The sequence below is a fragment of the Cavia porcellus genome, unplaced genomic scaffold (genome assembly GCF_034190915.1).
Source record: "Cavia porcellus strain 051 isolate PalLab524CR breed Dunkin Hartley unplaced genomic scaffold, mCavPor4.1 scaffold_25, whole genome shotgun sequence".
Taxonomy (NCBI): domain Eukaryota; kingdom Metazoa; phylum Chordata; class Mammalia; order Rodentia; family Caviidae; genus Cavia; species Cavia porcellus.
The window spans coordinates 16,799,710-16,817,510 of NW_026947508.1; the positions used below are offsets into that span (position 1 = coordinate 16,799,710).

The following is a 17,801-nucleotide window of genomic DNA, read 5'->3' on the forward strand; positions in this document are numbered from 1 at the left end:
TCAGAGACTGGGTTAGGGACCCACGCTCTGTGGTCACAGGACACTTCCTGCATACTCTTAAGACTCTGTAATGCTTTGCTTACTTTCCATTTCCCCTCAAGACCACAACAGAACTTTAGCACAATGTCGTTGACTGACTACAGGAGCCCTCTGCAAATGTTTGTTGAATGAACGAATGAACAAAGGATCCGTGAAGAGTTTGGTGGGGCAGGGTGTGGTTTTGCACGGAAGAGAAGATGTTGAGCAAAGACTAGGCAGAAATCTGGGGGAAAGCCATGTGGAAAAGGCTGAATCCCAGAGCACAGAGGGGATTTAGAGAAGAGAAAAGGATATGTAAAGATCTGGTTGGTGGGACTCACCCAGGCAAGGGTGACACATCACACTGGTGCCCGGGGTGGGGGCAGAGAGAAAACGGCTGCTGTGACCACACTCAGGAGCCATTGACAAGTATTTCCCAGGTGCCAATCGTGCTGGCAGCACCGTGGGAGATGGGGGGTCTGAGAGGTTCGAGCTGCTCCCTCTTCTCCCTGCCCCACCTCTCTGGCCGCCCCCCACATTTGTCTCCGCCTCATCGAGATTGGTCCTGTATTGACAGTTCCTGTCTGCACCCCGACAGCCAGGAAAAACGGCCCTGCTGAGAACCCGACGGCAGCTGGATTTATGACTGCATCTCCGGGAACCAGGCTGCCAAGACGCACGGCCCCCCTAGCACACACAGCTCCCGGTCGGAAAATCCAGCGTGGAGCCAGGAGGTCAGGGCCGGTCCCGCGCACCAGCGCTTCCCGCTGTCCACTCCGTGCCAGCCGCTGAGGACACGGCTGCGAGTGAAATGTCATCCTCGCTCTCTGCAGCCCTCTGAGCGGCCAACAAACATCACTAAATACCTTCCATGTGTACTCAATCATGTTGGTTGAGTTTTCGTTATTTAACAAACACTTACATCGTGCTGACCGAGTGCCAGGAAATGTTCTAAGTACTTTGCAAAGATTAACTAAGTGATCCTCCCAGCAACTATTATGATTCCCATTTTGCCAATGCGGAGAGAGGCACAGGAACTTGCCGGAGAGGTCACACGGCTGGTAAGTGGCAAAGCCAGAAGGCAAACCCAGGCAGTCAGCCCAGGTTTGTCCTCAGATCCCTGGCATGACAGTGCCTTGTTTTTGTAGCTGGAGAGCTTCATGTAGTCATTCAGCAAACATTTAGTGAGCTCCTCTGTGTGCCAGGTATCGTGCACGCTGGCTGGGGTGCAGAGAGTAATTCCTTCTAACTGTGAGCCTCCAGGACCCTGGGCAAAGGGTATGCCGCGTAGGAGGAGCTTGCTCCTGTTTGTTGAGTGACTGGGAGTGCTAGGTATTTGAAAGATTGCTGAGCTTAGGGCCTGAGAACTTGGATCCCTGCTGCCGGGAAGGAAAATGTTATGACAAGCTCATCCATATTCAGGTATGTTATATATCCCAGGGGGCTTGTATTTAAAGAGTGCAACTGAGATAAGGCAATAATATCCTCCAAAAGAATGAAGTATTAGTGGTGGAATTCCAGGCATCCACAAAGGAGATAATTTGGTGGCTGGGTGGCCCCCCATCACACCCTCTCGTTGACGACCTCCTCTAAGGGTGTGGGAATGCAGCAAACATTGTCTGCCTAGCCGGTGCCAAGCGCTCTGCTTGGGGCTGAGTCACTAGCTGGTCACATCGGAACCTCCTGAGGAGGTCCGCAGCCACGTCACTGGGGAGAGCCATGCTGTGTGGCAGCAGAGACAGGACCTGGCCCTCTGTGCCACCAGAGGCAGCCTGGGCTGGGCCTGGAGGGGGTGCCCTGAGCTGGTGGAGGAGACGGGAAGCACTCAGGCTGGGCTGCTCTGACCTTGATGTGGGGAGTACCAGGCTCCCAGCTGCACCCCACAGTGTTCACCAGAGTCGCCTCACAAGCAGACAGAGGTGGTCACTGTAGCAGAGGTTTCTCAGGAGGCATCTGAAGCCCCTGGGACACCCAGACCTGTCCCTGGGGGTGCAGGAAAGGACAGACTCTGCATGGCTCCCAACCTGTCCAGAAGGCTGTGTTGTGCTGCCTGAACAGGGCTCTGCCTCTGAGCCCCAAGGCCCATGGGAACTAGCAGCAATGGCATCTTCCCACATTCACTTGGCTTAGCTGGAGGGGACAGGGACTGCAGGCCTCCCTGAAGTATGGGCCTCCTGCCTTGATACAGTGACGCCCAAGGGTACCTGGCCCGTGGCACCTTGGCCAGCCCAGTGGGGCTATAACCTTCCCTCCTCCACTGAGGAAGAGAGGCCCAGCGAGGTGAAGCCTCCTACCACCATGGTCGGCAGCAGGCAGCTGTTTCTGCCCGTCTGTTGCTCAGGTACAAGGCCACAGGGCCCTGCTCCCACCTGCTGGGGACGGATTCCAGGCCCTAGCACTGGTGACTGTCTACGCCGAGCTGTGTTTAGACATCTAGTCTAACTTTAACAAGCCTTCTGGGGTCAGACCCTTTCTGCGAAACTTTTAGCAGACTTGTGCACAGAAACACATGCACACGTGTGGCCAGGGCAGGCTCTGCCCCACCCCATGAGCTCTCCAGGAGCTCCCAGAAAGCTGGCAGAGACGGTTAGATCCACCCTGGCCTGGGTGGGGTGGGGTCTGTGGCGAGAAGGCCAAAGCAGGCAGTCACAGTACTCAAGAGTGCATTCAGCGATCCGCCTAGCACAGCACAGAGCGCCCTGCTTTCCCTTATGCATCAGCTATGATCTTAGAAACACGAGGGACAAAGTGACCCTAGACACTGGCCACCAGGGAGATTACTGCGACCAACTTTGTCACCATGGGCAGAAAATCAAAGGCACAGCCAGGATCAGAGAATTGCCAGTGACACCAGAATCCAGCTCTGTCCAGCCCCCAGCCCAGAGCTGTGGCTCTAGTTGAGCCTCTAGAAGCACTGAGGCCACCATGATTTCCAGTGCAGACCGCCAGGCTGGGACACCCTGCCCCGTGCCCATCCACGCCTGCTCAGGGATCCTGCATGCCGGCCCTAACCTTGCTTCCCTAACCCTGGCCTTATAACCAAAATAAACATTTTTCCTAAACTTCATTTCAGCACCAAACAGGAAACAGACACCCTTCTGATTTATTCTCGACATGCTAGTGGTTCGGTTGGAGGACAGGCCAAGTCGCTGCAGAGGAACAGGCGCTCTGAACCCTGAGATCCTGGGCCGGGCCAGGTGTCGGTTTCATCATGATGCCAGGCTCCTGCCCAGCCAGGGAGCAGGAGAGGATGTCTCAACCGCCAACGCCCACGGGCCCTGAGCTGAGAGCCTTCCATTAGCTCTGGGAGGGAGGCCTGTCTCAAGACAACAAATTAAGAGGGAAAAAGTGCAAAGCTGGGGAGAATTCTACAGCCTGCCTGGCCCTGCCAGCTGGTCAGCATCCAGCCACGGCAGCCAGACCCCAGGGCCGGTGCCCACCCAGTCAGCCTGGCCCTGCAGAGCTGCCCCCACCAAGCACATCACCTCTCCTGGGCTTCTCTGTCTCCAGCTGCTCTCTGCACACCCACCGAAGCCCTAAGCTGAGTCAGTGTCACCCCTGGCCTTTGACCATATTGCAAGGCCTTGGCAGATGGAGAAAGATTTAACGTTCCTTCCCGGGATCAGACTGCAATGGGAAAGACCTAGTTTCTCATCCCTTCAATCAATATGAAGAGATTCTCTACTCTCTTGAGGATACAGACAGAGTTGAACAGAGCAGTAATTCCACCATGTGGATGGGTTTGGAGAAGCAGAGGTGTCGGTGGTCAGCAGCCGGACTAGACATCAACACTGCGCGTCCAGGATGTGTCACCTACAGCAAGTTCCTTAACCTCTCAAGGCTCCGTTTCCTGTCAGTAACATGGAGTACGGATCGTGCCTTTCTCCATCAAACAGTTGCTGGACAGGTGAACGAGTTACTAATTTGAGATATGTAAGCCTGGTACATGGCCCGGTCAAACAATGGAAATGAATGACCCCTCATAGCTGCAGCAGAGGCGTAAGCAGAGTTGTGTAGGAGGAGCCCAATTCTCAGGGCCCCAGGGGACCAGGCTCGCCTCCTGGGAGGATGTGGGTACAGTCAGAGGGGAGCCTGGGCTGACACACAGCGGTGAGGATGGCCCGACCCGCTAGGAGCCCAGAGCCCAGACAGGAACCAGACAGACGAAAGTTCTCTGCAGTCAGGACCAAGCGTAGGTTCCAGGAGGGAGGAAAGTTGCACGAGGTATCAGATTATCAGGGACCAGGCAAACGGCAGGGCTCAAGATCCCAGAGCCACAGGCAGAGAGCTCCCCAGCACCCCAGTAGACACTGTGCCCTGCATTCTGTTTCCGTGCTTCCTGCTGGGAGGGTGGGAGCTTGGGGGAGGCTGAGGTCATGGATAATTGCAGTGGTCACTGTGGTTACTTCCCCTCCCCCACAACAGCTGCCCAGTGCCCTGATGGGGTGGTTCTCACCCTACCTCCAGGGTAACTAATTGTGGACACCCCCCACTACCCTTAGTGCTGTGTATTGGAAATGGTCTCGCAGTGCGTGGCTCAGCATACCTGTCCTGTGGTATGGGAAAAGTTTCTCTCCCCAAAAGAGGAAAACAAAGGAATTGCATCACACTGGTTTCTGCTGGCAGCCTTCCTCTGACTTTGAAATACAATGGAAGCCCTGGGGGGCAAAGGACAAAGAAGCAGAGAAACAAAGTTAAATCCTGATCAAACTGTGCCTGATACCCACAGTGCCTTCAGTCTTGATACACACGAAAATAAATCTCAAAGTTAAGTTAAGTTAGGGTGGTAGGCAGAATATTGACCTCCCCGGATACCCAGGCAATATCCTTAGACACTGTGAATCTGTTCATTTCAATGGCAAAAAGACTTTAGATATGACTGAGGATAAGGATCTTGATAGGGAAGGATTATTGCGGATGCCCAGGTCGGCCAATCTGATCATACAAATTCTCAGGCTTGGAGAACTTTTCCAAGCCAGGGTCAAGGGAGATGGACCAGGAAGAGCAGTCAGAGAGATGCCACACTGTTGGCTTGAAAGATGGGCCAAAGACCTGGGGTATGGGCCAGGGATCTGGGCTCTGGAAAAAACAAATCCTCCCCAACAGCCCAGGAAGTACAGCAGCCCTGCAGATATCTTATTGTAGTCAATCAAGAGACAAAGTGAACTTCTAGCCTACCGTAACCTACTAGGACTGTGACATTAATCAGTTTGTACACTTTAAGCCATCAGGTTTGTGGCAACTTGTTAGAACAACGACAGGAAATAAAAGCAGGCTTTCAATGACTTGTAACCCGACCCATCCCGCAGTTCTCATAACCATACTAACCGTAGCTAACAGTTTTTAAAAGCAGTTTTCTCTAGGGCTGGGAATTTAGATCAGCAGCATAAGCACCTGCCTTGTAAGCAGGTGGTCGTGAGTTCGATCCCGTACCAATAAAAAAAAAAGCACTTCTCTCTCAACCTCTCTTTCTACATGATATCTAATTAATCACTACCATACTGCAGCTATCAGGCCCATTTTATAGAGGAGAAAACTGAGGCTCAGAGAAGTGAATTAGGGAGTGGGGTGCCTGGGTTTGAATCGAAGCCCGCATTACTCTGGCATCTGTCCACTTCCCTCTGTACTTGGATGCTCTCAGCCACCCCCATGGTGGAGCCTGGCTTTCCTGTACCCCAAGAATGGCTGGTGTGAAATGGTCCTTTGCCAAATCTTCCCTGCAGCTGCCCCGTTAACCTTGAGACTCACACTCCCAGCTCTCTCCTTTGTCCACAGGGCTGTTGTTTAAAAATCACCATCCTTGCTGGACCGGGTGGTGCACAACCATAATCCCAGCACTCAGGAGGCTGAGGCAGGAAGATCATAGCAAGCTGGACACCAGCCGAGGCTACATTGTGAATTTGGGGCCAGCTTGAACTACTCAGCAAACCCTGTCTCACCACCACCACCACAAACCACCAGCCTTACGGATGAACTTTCATTGTATTTATAAAATCCAAAACATCCTAGAAGAGAAAGACTTCCCCTCTCCAGATGTGCGACCTCAGTGATGTTTCTTGAATGTTAATGAACACACGGGCCTCCCTGCAGGCCTAGCCAACTCCTGGGGGACAGCAGCACCAAGCTGGGCCCACCATAGTTTGATAAGCAAGAGTCTACATGGCCCAAATAGAGGAGTATTGGGAAACCTGGAGATACCTGGGGTTAGCTGGCTGTCTTGGGTGAACTCAGGAAGCACAGGTCCCCGCAGAGGGTTGCCAGGAGTCCCAATAGCTCGTCACTGTCACCTCCTCTGCCCTTGTCCCTGCCCCATTGGCAAACCCATCAGCTCCATCTTCAAAATCTATCTGGTGCCGGACATGGTGGTGCACGCCTGTAATGCCAGCACTCGGAAGGCTGATGCAGGAGGATTGTTGTGAGTTCGAGACCAGCCTGGGCTACAAAGTGAGCTCGAGGCCAGCCTGAACTGCATAGTGAGACCCTGTCCCAAAACAAACAAACAAACAAACGAGAATAAACTAGCTGGGACCCACTTACCACCTCTTCACCACTGTTTGTCATGAGATCAGAGCCACCGTCCCTCTCAACCCATCCCTTGGCTCCCACTTGCACGCTGGCTTCCCTGTGGTCCAACTTCCACACAGTAGCCAGAGGGACCCTTTGAAAAATGGACATGGGATCCCTTTCTCCCCCTGCTCAAACCTCCAGTGGAGCAAAGCTCCTATGTAACGTGGCCGCCATCTGTCTCTGCCTCTGCCCCTCCAAACGATCCCTTTGCTCCTTCCCATCCACCATACCTGCCTCTTTCCAGTGCTTCACAGCTTGTCTGTCACATTCCTGCCTCTGGGCCTTTGCACTTACTATTCTTCCAAATATTCCCGAGGCTCAAATCATTTTAAAACTCCCTTTTCAGAGAGTCCATCTCAAACCATCCTGTCTAAAACAGCACTCTCTGACCTGCCACTCTGTTTTCTGCCCCAGCTGTCATCACCCACTGGCCAGGAAGGCCTGGATATGACTCCCAGTCGGGCATGACCACAGATGTGGCAGAGGCCAGACTGCCCAGAGCGGCTGGACTCTGCTGAAACTGACAAGATGAAGTTCAAGCAAGATCTGCATCGTCCTTTGCTTGACCTGAAGCATCAAGCCTTGCAGTTTACCCAAAGGAAATCATATAAAATACGGTGGAGATTTATGTCTGAAACGGGTTGCCACAGTCTTACTGTAATTAGTGCAAAACCAAAAACAGTTCCACCTTCGGCAAGAGGACCTTAAAGAAGTCAGATCTCACAGACCCACAAGATGGATTCTCAGTCTTGGCAGGGGTGACACTTGTGGCCAGAGGGTCTGCGGTGGGTCCTGCCCTGTGCGTCCGTCACAGATGTTCAGCTGCCATCAGCAATGCCACTCACCCACCTGCTGTGACAACTACAAAGCCCTCCAGACATTGCCAACTGTCTCCTGGGAGCAAAGTCACCCTGGCTGAGAATGAATATTATTCATTGAAGAAAATTAATATATTCTCTTCAGATCTTGGAGGATGCTTATGATATTATACTGCGTTAAGAAAAAAGGTGCTACGTGTGTTTTCACTATGTTTGTGTACAGGAGAGAAAAAAGATTGAATGGGAAATATACCAGGAGGGCAGCCAGGATTTCCGGGTGGTGGAATTAGGAAAGATTTTTTTTCTTGCGTTTTTACCTTTGATTTTATACGCTCATGCATCTACTGAATTCACTCATTTACAGAATGCCTATTACGCGGCATTGTTCTAGGATGTAAGTAAAGGCTGTGTATGGGCAGAGATTCGGCCTGCTCCCCTCCCAGACTTTATGCTGGGAGGAGGGATAGACGTGAAACTCACAAGCTTTACAGACGATGCTCGGGGCTGCCGATGGGCGCCCTGAGCCCTGCAACGCCAGGAAGGAGAGAGACCGGCCCGCCTCAGCAGCGCCCAGTGTCTCTTGAATGAAGGAGGAGCACATAAACCATTCGAAGGAGGGGAGCTACACTATCTGATTTCCATTTTGAAATGGTTGTTACACATTCATTTTTTTGAAAAAAAAAATAGATGATCTATGCCTTCATGAAAATTCAAACAGCATTCAGGAGAAAATACCAAGAGAGAGAAAAAAAGGCGCTTGGCGGAAGGCCACCAGAAAAGCAGCCCTGCAAATGGTTTAGCAAATCTCTTGTCAAGCATCTTTCTCCCTTTTCCCATCCTCCCTCCCTCTCCCTCTCTCTCTCTCTCTCTTTTTCTGTCTGCCCCTGTCTCCCTTTATAAATATATAAAAACATTTTACGCAAGTGGATTCAAGCCATTCATGCTGATTTGTAACCTGCTTTTTTCCTGCTCTTTGTAATTTTATGCTCATTGTAAACTTTCCACAGTGGGCATATATTACTTTTATAATCCCGGACAGAAAAGAAAGCAAAAGACCACAAGAAATAAAATGAAACCCACAAATACAGGATGAGGGCTCCCTGGCCAAGCAGTATGACTGTAAAGAAAGGCTTTGAGGTTTCGCTGGCCACAGACTCAGCAGGAGCTGACGGCATGATGCGGTTTCTCCTCTCAGCTCAATTCACCGGACGGACCGTTCCCTAGCAGAAGACCATGTGAACAGGCTTCTCTGGGCTAACTCCGGGTCTGCTCAACCCTCTCCTTTATAGCTCTCCAAGCACCTGGTAGGTCTAAACCCAGGATGATACCCGCATAACAGTTATGTTTCATGAGCACTTAGGACTTTACCCCAACCAGTGTTCCAGGATCTTTACATATATTAACTTATGTAATCCCCCAGTGACCCATGGCATGGATCTCATTGTTATTCTCAGTTTATGGAGGAAGAAACTGAAGCCCAGAGAAGCTATAGAGTTTTCCTGAGGTCACACAGCTTAATAAAGCAGCACCAGAAATACCAAGAAGAACAAACCCCAGGTCTGCCCTCAAAGAATTAACAGCTGCCATCACTTCACATTAATTCATTCAACCAACATTCTCTGTTTAAGGCCCTCGAATACATTCACTGTTCGAGGATTTTGTGAATACATTCTCTCAGCCTGCCTTAACGGTTGTTTCATCTGTGTAGGCATCCAAGTAATTTTTACGGGGCACCGTGACCACCAATTTGAATGGATTAAGGGTGAAAGGAGCACAGCTCTTCCGGTGTCTGTGGGTGACTGACAGGTAGGCGGGAAGAAGAACCGGAAGTGTGTGGCACTGACCAATGGGCTCGTAGCCTGGATGGCATTAAAAGGGAAGGAACCAGGAAGTCGCTGCTGTGCTTTGGAGGCGCTCTGCTCTTCTGCCCTGCCTTGGGGGACCTCTTGACTTTCTAACACAGGACTCGCACGGACTCTGCAGCCTTTGACCTTCACCTGGGTCCTCTAGCTCTCTGGGGCTCAGATGGCCTTTGGATTCTTTACCCTGCTCCATAGGCGCCATTGTGGGCGCCTTCATATGATCATGTGTGTGTGCATGTGGATGTCTACACTAAATCAGTTCCTCGAGTAAAACCTGGCTGATGCGAGCACCAATCGCACACCTGACACAGTGTGAGACCAGAAAACGGTGGTGAACAATGGTGGTGCACAGTTGACCTCGTAATGAAGACAGAGATAAATATACTAATGAAGCATGAGATACATGAACTGAATGTGGAAGAGGACTGAAGTAGAGAGGGCTGGAACTGACTGGGTGAGATATGAGCGGGAAGAAAGTGTTAGACATTTAGAGAAGCCAGTGGGGACGGCCTTTTGGATGTGGTGCCTGTGGAACAGTGATCTGAACAGAGAGAGGAAGCAAGTCTTGGGAACATGTGGGGAATGTAATCCTGACATGAAGAACAGCAAGTGCAAAGGCCCTGAGGCCTGAGAACGTTTGAAAGGGCCACAGAACACCAAAGAGGCAAATGGGCTGGGAACACAGTGAGAGGCAGAACTATTGGCTGGACAGCAGGGTCAGTGACACACCAGGAATGCAGCCAGCAGGTAAGATTGCACAGCAGGAGTGCTGGGGAGGGGCACTGCAAGTGGATGGGACGGCAAGGGAAGGAGAGGCAGGACGCCTTGGGGCTGGGCCCAGCAGCCTGTGTGCCATCTCCTGAGGAGCAGGAGACCGAAGGAGCAGCTGCTTTCAGGGCTCAGACTGGCTTCAGATGCGGGGGCACACCTCTGAGGGGGCCGGATGTTCGAGTCCGGAGCCGGTGGATGGGAAAGCTCTGGACATTTGGGAGATGTCACTGCAGAGACTCTGTCTGCGACCTCAGACTGCATGAGCCCCCTGGGGAGGGAGTGTAGACAGAGCCCCAGGAAAGAGTGTAGACAGGGCCCCCAGAGGGAGTATAGAAAGGGCCTGGGATGCTCCACCATTTATCTCTTTGGAAGAGGAGACAGAGACAGATTCCAGAAAGGAGTGGCAGCAGCCGCCGGGAAGGAGGAGGAAACCCAGGAGTGGGGCGTCCCGGAAACCCAGCGTCTAAGGCAGGAGAGAGATGGACTTTGTCAAATGCTGCTGAGAAGCTGGGCACGGTGGCGCACGTCTGTGATCCCAGCACTCTGGGAGGCTGAGGCAGGAGGATTACAAATTCACATCCAGCCTGGGCAATTTAAGGACTTTGTGAGGTCCTGCCTCAAAAATAAAAATTAGAGAAAGGACTGAGATGCAGCTCAGTGTGAAAGCTGCCAAGAAGGAGCAGAAGGTGAGGCCCAAGGCCTACACCCTCAGCCATGGGAAGCTTCTTCCTGGGAGGTGTCCTTTTACTGATGTCCCCCAAGAGACCCCGCAGTCCCAGTTTCAGGCTGCAGCCACAGATCCTGCATCAGCCCTCAGGCCCTGTCTGCCCACATCTGGGCTCCAGCCTCTGCATACCATGAGGCACTCAGCGGGATGAGCTGCCTTGTGCTTGGAGCCTCTCCCAGAGGCCCTGCTGCAGTGTCCCCAACCTCCACCCACCCTATGGTGACACCTGAGTGACAGCTCTGGGCATGGACCAGCATCCCCTCCTCCAAAGAGTGCCTTGAGGTTAATCAATGCACAGGCACTCAGGCTCGTGGCTGTCACTGGGAACCAGTCCCTCCCTCTGCACATTCGGCCCCCCAGGGGCTGCCTCGCCTTCCTCCCCATGCTCAGCCACGCTTCCTCCCCATCAGTCAGCCCTCCCCACCCCTCAGCATGCTGTCCCCACCCCCTGCCAAGGGGGCAAGCCAATAAAGGACAGAAGCTTTCGGGAGCTACGGTAGCGATTGTGACGATGATGATGATGGTGGTGGTGGTGACGATGATGACCTGGCTCTGTTTCTTCACACCCGACACAGGGCAACTCCCAAACTGTCCGGGCTGCAGCCCTAAGGTCGGTGTCCTCCAAGAGGCAGTGGCCGGCCCTGACCTCAGCTAAATACCCAGCAGTCCTACTGTTGGTTTAGCGTGTGCCTGGTTTGAATTCAGCATCTCCCGCCCTCCAGCCTGACAGCCTCCCTCTTCCCCAGGTGACAAGTGTCCATATAACATCAGTGTTGCAGGTAAGAAAAGGTTGATTTGATAAGGAAAGAATGGATTTCCAGGCACATAGCTCAGCGGCAAAGCCCCTGCCTGGCTGGCAAGCATGAGGTCGTGGGTTTCAAGAGTCAATCGAGAGCTGTAATCACAGCACTCTAAGAGACTGAGGCCAGAGGCTTGCAGGTTTGAGCCTGACCTTTCTCAAGAGGAGGAAGAAGAGGGGAAGAAAAAGAGGCAGAAAGAGGAGGAGGAGATGAAGAATGTGAGGGAGGAGGAAACAGAGGGGAGAGACTAGAAACGCCTGCTAATGCTGTGCCACCCTGTGTTCCCAGGGAAACTTCAGCTGGGGCTGTGCGCGGGGCCAGGTCGGGGCTGGGAAGCAGGCTCTCTGCTCCCCGGAGCCCCGCTCATGAGGAGGCCCAGCAGGACTCTGCTCGTGGCAATCGTGGCACCTGGCATGAGCCTCAGAGGTGCCAGGGACTTCGAGTGTCTCATGGTGGGGATGTGGCAGCCTCTGCATTCTTGTGGTGTGAGGCGGAAATCTGAGATAATAAAGAAAGGGGAAAAAAAAGACAGAAACAAGAAAGAAAGAAAAAGTGAGGAAACAGTAAAATGCTAACATCTCACAGGCGCCAGGCTGAAATTGCTAATGAGTCCGGATTCTGCAGCGCCCAGCGCTGATGCAAACCAGACAGGCCCGCGCCGGGCACCTCCGAGCCCAGCCCCGCCTGCCCACGTCAGTGCTGTGGCCCCTGCTTTGCCTGCTTTTGCGCACTTGAGGGGTTTTAATTTTAGCTTGTTTCTTGCTAAGTGCTCTTGCTCATTGGGGTAATCAACTCTAATTACATTTTGGTCGTTATGCTCTGAGTTTACCCGCTTCTAAGTCTGCTGACTTGCTTGTATCTTAGGAGCAGGTTAACATCGGAGATGCCGGAACAAATGATCTGCATTTGAAATCACTTCACCAGGACTCACTGTGCAACCCCAGGCAGAGCGTGGAGCTCTCTGTGCCTTAGCTTTCCAGCTTTAACACGGAGAATCATGATTGGGGGGACCGTGGCGCATGTCCCATGCCTGGAACGTCAGCCTGGGGGTCCTGCAACTTAGCAAGTTCCGGTCCAGAACTAAAAAGGACTGGTTGTAGCTCAGTGTGAAGGCCCTGGGTTCAAACCCCAGTGCGCAAAAAAGTAATAATATTAAAAGAAAAAAGTGAAAAAGAAGAGATGGGGATAGTTTCTACCTCCGAAGGTTGTTAGAATTCAGTGAGCTGGTTGTGTCAGACCCTGGAGGCCAGGCAAGTGCTCAGTAGCAGCCCTGTGTACCTTGAAGCATTTCGTTTGTTTGAGTATTAACAGCCTTTCCTGCCTCAGTGCTGTGCTGGGAACTGGGGAAACACAGGCAAACACAGCAGACGGTCCTGTCTTACAGGAAAGGCAGACCAGCCAGGAGGATGACAGCACAGTGCATCACTGGACAAGACACAAGGCCCTTTGGAAACAGAACAAGGGTTCCTGAGCTAGTCAGATGCAATCAGCCATGGCTTCCTGGAGGAGGTGCTGTCCCAGTCCAGGCCTGAAGGACAAGTGGATGAGGGGCTGTAGGACTAGGTGCTCCAGGTAGAGGGAACAGAGTTGGCAAAGGCTCAGAGGCCAGACACCAGGCTGCTCCCAGGGAATAGTGGGCAGTGCTGGGACATTGCTTGTGAGAAGCAGGCAGCTGGAGGATGCAGGGCCAGGCTGTGGGGGTCTCCTGAGCCACCAATACTGGGCTCACAAGTGTAAACTCGAGGATGAGGTTGAGCTGAGCCTTATTTTTATCTCCTTTTTCATTCATGAAACAGAACACTCATAGGATCAGTAGGCAAAGTTCTCAGCTTGGAGCAGTACTGTGTGGAGGTTAAGCATTTGCATTCTGGGTCCAGGGTGTAGTTCAAGGTCAGAATGATTGGGTTCCTAACCATCCAAGAGTAGGTAAGTTACTGCAACCTTCTGAGCCTCCATTTCCTGGGCTGCAAAATGGGACACACTATAGGTTTGGTCTTAAATATCCTCCAAAGTTTCATGTGTTGAAGGCTTAGTTCCCAGCCTATGGGAACAGTTGTGAGGTGGTGAAGGCTTTAGGAGGTGGAACCCAGAGGTTAAATCACTAGGTTGGGGGAGGTGACGTGGAAGGGGACACAGGCACCCCAGCGCCTTCCGCTCTCTCTTGGTTTCCTGGCCACCATGATGTGAAACGTGTACCTCGTTCTCCCACTAACATGGACTTCACAGGCTCAGTGCAACAAGGTCAAGCAACAATGGACTGAGCCTTCTGAAACTGTAAGCCAGGACGAACCTCCCTGCTTGAAAGTCGATTCTCTTGGGTATTCTGTCACAGTGGCAGAAAGCCAACAAACCAAGAGATCAGCCACCTAGTGTTGTAAGAATAGAGTCTATATAGAAGGGACCCAACAGTTCCTGCAAGAAATAAGTTCTCAACAAAATAACAACACAGGCCATTATTAGAACTTCCAGCTGGGCCAAGTGGCACACACTTGTAATCCCCAGACTCAGGAGGCTGAGGCAAGAGGATTGCCATGAGTTCAAGGCCAACCTGAGCTACCTGGTGAGTTCAAGGCCAGTCTGCACTATATAGCAAGACCCTGTTTCAAAAAGAGAGAGAAGAGAGAGAGAACTTTCTCCACACAACCAGTGCCTTTGCAGCTCCTACCTTGTTAAATCATCTTTTTAATTTTCAAATGAAAAAACTTTATTTATGGCATGGCGTGGTGTTTCGGTATATGAACCATCATGGAATGATCAGGTCAATCCGCGCAGCATCCCTGTTACCTCACATGTTTATTGTTATTTGTGATGACAACATTCAAAATGGACTCTCACAGGTACAACACACGATGGTTGTGGTCACCGTATGGTACAGTGGAACCCCGGGACTCATTCCTCCTCCCTAAGACACGGGACCCTGAGCTAGCATCTCCCCGGCCCAGGCCCTGGTGAGCACCACCCTGCTCCCTGCTTCCCTGAGCCTGACTCTTAGATCCCACAGGTGGGTTCGACCGTGCATTTCTGTCTCTCTGTGCCTGGCTTACATCACTTAACATAATGTCTTCCAAGCTCATCCATGCTGTCACAAATGACAGGATCGCCTGCTCTCTTCACGCTGGGTACAGTTGCATTTGTGTATGCACATTTGCTTCATTCATTCATTCCCTGGGGGGTGCTAAGGTTAGTTTCGCATCTTAACTACTGCGAATGGAGCTGTGATCAACATGGACACACAGATGTCTCTTGAACACAGTGATTTCATTTCCTTTCCACGTATACGCACGGGCAAGATGGCTAGATCACGTGGGTAGTTCTATTTTTAAGGCTTTGAGGAACTTTCATTCTGTTTTCCACTAAGACTGCTAATCTGCATTCCCATGCACAGTGAGTAAGAGTTCCCGTCTCAGCATCCTTCCCACCGAATGATCCAGCAATCTGGAGACAAAGAAAGCAGAACATCAAAGAGACATCTGCACTCCCCCGTGATCACGGCGCTATTCACAAAAGCCCAGATTCTGGATCAACCTAAGTGTCCATCAACAGATAAATGGATGGGAAAGAGTGGACTCTGTATGCCATAAAAAGAATAAAAATCCTGTCATGTGCAGCGACGTGGATGAGCCCAGAGGACATTATGGCCCGTGAAATGAGTTGGGCAGAAAGACAAATTCTGCATGTCCTCACTCAAATGCGAAGGCTGCAAATCAAAGTTGATCCCATAGAAGCAGAGGGTAGAATGCTGGTGCCAGAGGCCAAGAAGAGGAGGGACTAGGGAGAGACACAGCTCACAGGTGCACGAGTGGAGTCAGCTGGGGAGATGAAGTCCCAGTGAGCCACGGGAAGTGAGGTGACCACTGTGATTGTTTAGATCTGTAACAGCTCCCAAAGTCTCAGGGTTCCGAGGTGGGCCTTTTGGAAGGTCACTATATCCTGAGCGTTCTGACTTCAGTGTGGGTTAATCCATAAGTGAGATCATAATTTGATGGCATTATTGGGAGGTGATGTATACTTAGGAGGAGCAGCCTAGGTGAATGGAGTGGGTGATGGGGGCATGACCTGGGGACTCTGTCTTGTCCCTTGCCCCTTCCTCTCAGGCTCTCTCAACCTCTCTGTTTCCTGGTTGCCATGAGCTGAGCATCTTTCTACCTCCACACTGTTATGCCATGATGTTTCCATCATGCCGTGAGCACAAAAGCACTGGGGTCACTCAGCCATGGACTGAACTCTCCAAAACCATGAGCCACAATAACTCTTTCCTCCCTTAAATTGTGAGTATTGAATATTTTGCCACAGCAACGGACAGCTAACACACTACCATTAACAATAATTCATCGTAAACTTCAAAATAACTAGAAGAGGATTTTGAATGTTCCTAACACAAAGAAATAATAAATGATGCGGTAAAGGATACACCGTGTAACTTGCTTTTGGTCATTACACATGGTGCACATGTACCAGATTATCCCAGGGTTGCATGAATATGTACAATTATTATGTATCAATCAGAACTTATTTTAAAGACCAGAAAAATATAACTATAAATATTGCAAATAAAGGGGTTGAGACCAGGGGGCAGGGAGGACTCCAGGCCACACAAGGTCATGTCCCTGAGGGCTGACACCAAAAGGGATGTAATAAACAGCCTTCTGGTGATTCTCCACTCTGGACCAGAGCGTGCCATTGGCTCAGGGCTCTGGGCTTAGCAGCAGAGCTGGGAGCAGATTCAGGACCAGGGTTAAGCGTGAGTTTTAAGACTGTGGCTACCATGGGTTTGAAGTCAGGCAAAGGCTGGGCTGAGGCTGTGATGCCATCCAGTTTGACCCATTGGTAAAGCTGGGGTCAGGGCAGTTGTGGGCTGCTGCTGAGGTCAGCTGGCTGAGGACCCAAGGAGGCCTGGGCATCTGCTGCTGTCCACCTGACTTGAAGCCAGATTAGGATTGGCTTTGGGTTTGAGCTAAGGTTGGATGAGGTAACAGAGGGACAGAGCCTAGGACACCCTTCCTCCTGTCATACCTTCTGGACAGAAATCCCCACCTGCTCCGTGCCTGCTCCGTGGGTACTTCCCAGAGCTGGCTGCAGCCCACAGGAGCCCAGTAAAAACCCCACCTAACCTGGCATGGCAGAGACAGTGTGGCACCTGGGAGCTGTACACTCTGCCTCGCCAGTCTAGGGGATCAAGATTTGCACCTCCTGTCTTCATAAATGAAGCAGATCAAAGGAGACCTTTTTTGCAGAGGTGCCAGTGCCTATCAGGGTGGGCCTTCCAGAGCTGCCTTGGCATCCGTGGTAGAGTAACCTGTCCTCCCCGCCAGAGTGCTGCGAAGGGCTGCCAACAAGGCTCACGAGAGGGATTTTTAAGGACGAAATGAGGCAACACCCGTCGGTCCCTGTGTCCGGCCCTGAGTGCCACTCTGTAGTTGGCAGCCTTCAGCCTTTCCGGGGAGGGACTCAGCCCCTCCGGCGCAGAGGGTACACTCACAAAGCCCCACTCGTGCTCTCGGGAAAGAGCACGCAGCCCACAGTCTCACCCCACTGCTTGTCCTTGCTCACCGTGAATTATTAAGGGTCCTGGCTGGACAGATTTCCCAGGTGAAGAGGGCGCCAGTGCTGACCCTGACCCTGGCTCCTGAGGGCTGGGTGGGCCAGATGTAGCAACACACAGTGACGTTATTCTACAATGTTTGATGTGTGCTGATAACTTTTAAATCATTTAAGAATAATTTATATACCACAGAGTTCACAACGCAGTGGATTTCTTTTATTCCCAAGATTATGCAACCACCACTACTATTTAATTCCAGAATATTCCATTGCTTTGAAATCACTCAGCGCACCCTGTTCAATCAGCCCCTGGCAACTAATAATATCCTGTCTCTGTGAAATGGCCTATTCTGGACATTTCGTATGAAGGAAAGCATGGAGGATGTAGTCTTTTATGAATGGCCTTTTTTCTTAGTGCAGTGTTTGCAACTGAGGTCCATACAGCAGCATTGTGAGGACATGATTACTTTTCATGGCTGTATAACATTTCACCATGTGAACCTATCACAGCTTTTTACCCATGCACAGAGTATGATTTTTAGTTCACACAAGACAGTACTAAAGCCTCAGTGTTCCCAGAGAGAGAGAGAGAGAGAGAGAGAGAGAGAGAGAGAGACCAGGGCAGAACTAGGAAGAGGGACTGTGTCTAGATGGGAGATATGCGGCCCAAGGACATAAGTCTCTGGCTTTGTCTACT

At 51.5% G+C, this 17,801-nt stretch overlaps 1 long non-coding RNA gene across 2 annotated transcripts; it reads left to right on the top strand.

Moving 5' to 3' along the window:
- The first annotated feature begins 1,083 nt into the window (after positions 1 to 1,083).
- On the top strand, positions 1,084 to 15,958 carry LOC106028013 (uncharacterized). Of its 2 annotated transcripts, XR_001201630.2 has the most exons (5): positions 1,085 to 1,440; positions 3,092 to 3,925; positions 5,794 to 10,012; positions 11,339 to 11,542; positions 12,428 to 15,958. It is a non-coding gene; the product is annotated as an uncharacterized LOC106028013 (long non-coding RNA). The 2 variants fall into 2 exon arrangements; XR_010042992.1 differs by having other exon boundaries at positions 1,084 to 1,440; positions 3,092 to 10,012.
- The last annotated feature ends 1,843 nt before the right edge of the window (positions 15,959 to 17,801 follow it).